Source organism: Apium graveolens, chromosome 9 (assembly GCF_009905375.1).
Source record: "Apium graveolens cultivar Ventura chromosome 9, ASM990537v1, whole genome shotgun sequence".
Taxonomy (NCBI): domain Eukaryota; kingdom Viridiplantae; phylum Streptophyta; class Magnoliopsida; order Apiales; family Apiaceae; genus Apium; species Apium graveolens.
In genome coordinates this window covers 14,655,151-14,662,033 of record NC_133655.1, presented here as the reverse complement: position 1 = coordinate 14,662,033, position 6,883 = coordinate 14,655,151, and the positions used below count along the sequence as shown (strand labels likewise).

Here is a 6,883-nt window from a genome sequence, read left to right as displayed (position 1 = left end):
ATTGTAAGGGGTCAGAAGCGAGAGCGCAAAAGGAGCCACCACTAACCCTAAGCAATCTCAGCCCCAATAATCACTACCACCAAACACTGTTCATCTTTTCCGACGAATACTGTTCATCGGATCCACCAGTTACTGTTCACGTTTCCGACGAAGAACCGCCATCACCGATCTTGTTTCCGGCTACGAACCTCAAGTTTTGTTGCTCCCAAATTCCTCCGTCAACAATCAATAATTTTCATCATCCATTGTTTAAATATTTACCTATTAATGTTACATGTGTTTTTCTGTGATATTCTCACAAATTTGGTTTTATATATTTTTACGTTAATAACGTTTGACAATAAGAAAAAGTTTTACAAGATTATCATTTAATAACTGATTCACTAGAAAACAACATAAATTTATTATTTTTAATTTTCTTAAAATTTAAGACTTTCAAATATTTGAATTAATTAAATCCTTAAATATATTACAAGTCGAATCATTGTTCGAATTTATAGAGAAGAATGATAGAAATTTATAAAATTATATTGGAAGTAACAATATCCGCTAAAAGTCCATAATATATAAAAATAAGAAATATTATAGCGTCGTCGTGAAGCGTGCATCTATATTGTAGATCTTGATCTGTGAATAGTTGAAGGCGGGTGAATAGATTAGAGTTTATGGCTTACAAATATCATGAACCAGCTGAAATTTATATACAAGTCTTGGATCTCTCTTATTTTAAATTCATGAATTCAAGTAAAATTCATATGTATCATATTTTATAAAGATAGTAGTTCAGATTTTAAAGAAAAGTTATCATTATCTATAAAAAAGAGGGGTTCAGATCATTTTTTTAACAAATTATAAGTCTAAAAATACATATATAATCAAAAGAGAATAGTTTGAATTTATAAAAAAAAATATATTATTATTTAACAAGGATGAGGTGCGAGAGTTTAGGAGGCATCCTATTCGAACTAGAAATCATATACATATTTATATGAAATTAGGTTTTCGAATTTATCTAGGCAAGGATGTTCGAAATAGACAAGATTTATATTTGAAACAGACAATTTCTGATCAGTATTGTGTTTAGTGGGAGGGTGCCTCAAATTAATTTTTATCTAAATTATAATATAAATTTATTTTAGAATTTATAAAAATTCATGAGATGGGAAAGATCTTGATTAGTGAAAATTGATTAGTGAAAATCTGATATATTAGAGTTAGTGGTTTACAAATACCTTGCATGAGCTAAATTTCATGTAGATCACTTTCTTTTTAAAAAAAATCACGTATTCAAGTAAAATTCATGTGTATCCTAATTTGTATAGAAGAAGAGTTCGGATTTTATAGAAAAGTTATCATTATATATAAAAAAGAGTGTTTAGATTATTTTTTAACAATTTATAAGTATAAAATACAGTACATGTATAGTCAAAGAAAAGTAGTTTGAATTTATTAATAAAAAAATATATTATTATTTAACAAGGATGAGATACGAGAGATTAGGTGTCATCCTATTCGAACTTGGAAAACACATTCGTATTTATATAAAATTAGGTTTTCGATTTTATACCAGACAAGAATATTCGAAATAGACAAGATTATGTGTTCAAAGCAGACAATATTTGATAAATATAATGGTAATTATAATATTAATTCATATTATAATTTATAAAAAAAATATGAGATAGGAAAAATCGTGATACGTGAAAACTTGAAGGCTGGTGAATAAGTAAGAGTTAGTGGCTTATAAATAGTATGCACATGCTGAAATTCACATCTTGGATCTCTCTTGTTATAAAATTTATGTATTCGAGTAAATTCACATGTATCCTAATTTATAAAGGACAAAGGAAAATAGGTCGGAATTTAAAGAAAATATATCATTATTTATAATTCATATCATTTTTAACAGATATTAAGTCTAAAAATACATGTATAATTAAAGGAGAGTAGTTTGAATTTATAAAGAAAAAAGTAATATTATTTAACAAGTATAAGATGTGAGAGATTTGATGTCATCCTTTCAAATTAGAAAACACATTCATATTATATGAAATTAATTTTTCGATTTTATACTGAAAAAGGATATTCAAAATAGATAAGGTTATATATTCAAAGCAATAATTTCTTATCAATATTGTATTTGACGGGATAGCGGATAAAATTAATTTTTATCTTAAATTATAATATTAATTCATATCACAATTTATAAAAAATTTAAACGCTGCCGCAAGCGCAACTTTGTTTACTAGTTATAAATAAAAATAATAATATAAAATAATAATTATAGTAATTTTAAAAAAACCGTGCAGGCTTACGATAGTATAATTGAACCAAGACATCATTGTTATATCAAATGTAAAACAAATGGACTCTTGTTTCATTCAATTTATCCATCTTGCTTGCTTGACATGTCCAAGCTATATGCTAACCATCAAGTAATGTTTTAAACTTCCAATATGAAGAATATGAATTCCTAATGCAAGCTTTCTTTTTCCTGATCTATCCACCACACTTAAATGTTTGCAAACATCTATATTAAACCTTACATTCTCCTTCTCTTTTGGTGTCAAAAACACCTTCTCAAATCCCATCAACTGTTTCTGAGGAGAATTGTGCACATTTGGAGGTGTCCAAAACAACAGAACTGTATGACTTCCACTCATTCTTCCTGCATTTTTCACCATCAAATGAACTTTTCGTATTGCATTCTTGCAAGTTTGTTCTGAAGCATCGATAGATTTGCATGAAGAAAATTTACAGATATGTTGTTCCTCCAGTGGAATTGATACAAGTTTTGGTGCTTTAACTAGGTGAAACTGAATTCTGAGTAACTTAATCCATCACCAAATGTGTATACTGCTGGCCCCCTATAAAACCTGTATGTTCGACCTGGATAGCCGGTTGCAGGATCTGGTCTCATGTTCATGTTTGTCATGTTTACATCATTTACATATGATTGTGGATACCATGACATTGGTAGTTTTCCACCTGCAAAATGACAAACTCTTAAATATGAGTACTAAAATGTTCAACAAATGTTACATGCCTTCCAATTGTTAAACGGTAATTATCAGTCCATGTCACGTACTAGGATTGAAGAACCCAAAAAGGATATCTGCCAATGCAGCTCCACCGGCTTCACCAGGGTAACCAATCCACAAGATGCTGGTGACTTTAGGGTCATCTTTTGCAAATTGTACATCCATTCCTCCACCAGACATAATAACAAGTATAACTGGTCCTTTGGATGCCTTTGTAACTTCTTGAACTAGAAACGTCTGCTGTCCTGGAAGAGAAATGTCAATTCTGTCCAAGGTTTCTTTTTCGATTGATTGATCAGCTCCAACGACTAAAATAGTTGCATCTGCTGTTGCTGATATCCTCTTAGCATCATCTACTTGGGCAGTGACACATTCTACATTGGCACATCCAGGTGAAAAATACGTCGTTGGAACCACTGCTGTAATGCCTTGCAAAGGAGTTGTATATCTGCATGGTATGCCTGTAACATATCACAAAATTTTATTAAATTTGCAATCAGATGATTGGGATATATGTGATTATTAAATTTATATCTGATTTACCAGCATAATTTCCAATCATAGTTGTTGTGACATTGGCATTAGGTCCAATAACTGCAACAGATTTGGTGCCTGCAGGAGATAAAGGTAGTGATCCGTGACTATTCTTGAGGAGCACAAACCCTTGTCTTGCTGCTTCACGGGCTAGATCTTGATTCATGGGGGTGCAGACATCATTCGGACCCACATTTCCATAAAGTCGCTGTCTTGGATCACCATCGAAGAAGCCAAGTCTCATCAACATTACGAAATTGTTCTTGACAGCCCTATTGACATCTGCTTCTGCCGCTAATCCCTCTTGCACTGCAGCTAGTGTGTAATTGCTTAGATAATGTCCGCAGTTGAGATCCACACCTGTACAATCTAAACCTTAAGTATTTTCAAAGTTAATTTGAAGGTTGCTCTTTTCATTTTTCACTAATGTAATTCACCTGCTTTCAAAGCAATGGCAGCAGTCTCTTCTGGTGTCCTGGTATAATGTTGGCTTTCAAACATGACCTTTAATGAATCACAATCAGAACTTATGTACCTGCAGAATTCGAGAAAAGTATTCAGAGTTAGAATTTCATACAAACTAAAATTCGTAAAATTTTTAGTAGAGGGATTTCGAAAGTATTTACCCATTTAAGTTCCACTCATTACGGATCACTCCTGTTAATAGGTCTGGATCTGCACAACTTGGCTTGCCGTTAACTTGGTTGTAAGAACACATAACGCTTGATACATTTGCATCAACTACACAACTCTTGAATGGGGGCTGGTATGTATCATCCATATCTTGCTTGGTCACCTAACAAAAATTTACAAATATAATATACATCGACTAAACTTAAAATTAATTTTTTTTGACTAAACTTATAATTTATATCCTGGATTAAGACATAAATTGATTAAGACATAAATTGTTTTTGTTGGGTTTATAATGATTTACCAGAGCATTAAAATGGTATCGATCAATCCCTTTCCAGTAATCGAGATCATAAGCTGTATAATGTTTACAACAAGCGCCAACTTTAAGTATTAAAAAGCCCCATCTCCTACAAACTATATATAGTAAGACAATTTGGAGTATTAAAAAACAATTGAAAAAACTATATATACCAAATTATGTTGATGAAAAACACAATCTACCTTTCCAATAGTATAAAACAGAGATGTATTAAACGAAGCTGCAGTGCATATGACTTGAGGAAAGCTTGTGGCTGCAAAAATCGGAGACGAAAAATTGGTCCCAATATTAACATTAGAAACTCCATGCAAGGCTTCAGACCACCAATTGTACTCAGGAATTCCCAGTCTACCCACTCCTCCTGCCTCATGTACCAAATTCAGTATTTTCTCTTGCAATGTCATTCTGCTTAGTAGATCATTCACCCTCGATTCCACGTCTAACGTTTTATCGCAGAATCTATAAGTCTTCACCTCAGGATTCTTGATCACATTACAAGCAAAATAATCAGAATGTTGGGAATATACTTTGTTATTGCAGAACAAACAGTAAGAGACAATGAAACAGAGTTGAAAAGAAAAGAAAACAAAGCATCCCCTGCCCTGAAAAGCAGCCATTATGTAAACAGAAAGTTAATGTATGTTAACTGATACTGAATTCTATGTTTTGTTTTTTACATAGGTGTGTAAATGGCCTAATAAAGCTCCTGAACTTATTCTAACGATATATGATATATAGAATTACATGGTACATTAACATATATATAGTCTCACCAGACATCAGTCATGCAAAACTTTCAAGCAACAAAATGTCAAAAAAAGAAAAGTGAAAATACAGAAAGACACAAAGTATCTAAAAAAAGGAGTTCGATTCGAGTATATGGAAATGGCATGCATGTCCCGGATGGTATGTTTGTTTGTATGTGTTGGGAACTTGCAAATAGTAGATGGTTTAGTTTGAGTGAGAGTGAGTGAGAGCATGGTGAATATGGTACACATTCTCTTATTTTTTTAGTACTTAATATTTTTTCGGAAATATTTGAGAAGTGTTGGAATTAATATCTTTATATTCTGCCTCAACTGCTAAGCCATAAGTAGAGAAGGATTGTGGAGTCACGCAGGAGGCTTGAGATGTTGGGTTTCTCTTTTCCTATAATCTTGAAAAGTTTCAAAGAAAAGTGGAATTATTTTCCGTTTTACAATTTTTGCATTTTCCAGGGTTTTAATGCAGTGATTTTCCAGGGTCTCTCTCCTCTTCTTTTGTGACTTGCACTCCTTTCATGTTCAACTTCATCTTCGGCTATTTAATCAATAACTTCAGTTACCCGATTAATGACCGTAACAGCGTACTAATAATGCTCCTCCGATGCCATGACACATAATAATTGTCATTTTGCCAAATCTACCATATAATTCAATTCAAAATCAACTCATTGTCATGTGGTCCGATATTTGAGTAAAATTAAATCTCATAATAATTTATGTGAAACACAGATTAAAATAAATAAATAAATATTGTTGAATTATGGAATTAAAAAAAATCGAAGTCAAATATAATTATAAAATTCCACCCTATATTAATTCCTTCTTTTTTTGACTAATATGACTTATAAATCTAGTTGAATCTAGTTATTCACCTAATTATTTTACTTGTTATATTAATCTAACATGTTACCTTTTACTAATACAATTATTTAAAATTAAATTGACACTTGAATTAACGCTAACAAATAAGAATTAATGTAAAAACAAAGTATAAATATAGTAGAAGTCAATTTGTATTAGTTGAGATTTACTTGTTATAAACATAGTTTCGGTTATTAGTATAGATAGTTGATAACATGTATGAAACAGATTAAAATATTGAATTAGTATTTGTAGTGCGAACCAAAGATTGAAATTAATATATTAATATAAAATGTTAAATTGATACTTGTAAAAAATAATTATGTAGTTAAAAGGAGACGAATCAGATATAAAATTTTTCATAATAATTCTAGTTCTGCATTGTTTTACTTGTTATAAAAATCTAACATATTAGTTTTGTTTTTGTGAAACGAATTGAATAATTATCTTCTGAACGAAATTTTGTTATTTTAGATAATTTAATATAAATTAATATTATTTGATAATTATCTTATAATTAGCTTTTTCAATATATTTTATTTAATATTACTTAATTATTGATAAAAATAGTTTTCAAATTAAAAGTAAATAGACGTGTGGATGAACACTAACTATTAGAAAGCAAAGTTTAGAGAGAACAGAAGTCAATTTATGTTAGATGAGTACCAAAATTTGGTAACTCTGTACTTTTGTACTTTTGTGTTGCAATAAAATATGGTTTCGCTTAT

At 30.6% G+C, this 6,883-nt stretch overlaps 1 pseudogene; it reads right to left on the bottom strand.

Annotated features, from left to right (window-relative positions):
- Positions 1-2,361: 2,361 nt before the first annotated feature.
- Positions 2,362-5,147, bottom strand: LOC141685043 (beta-xylosidase/alpha-L-arabinofuranosidase 1-like; annotated as a pseudogene).
- Positions 5,148-6,883: the final 1,736 nt, after the last annotated feature.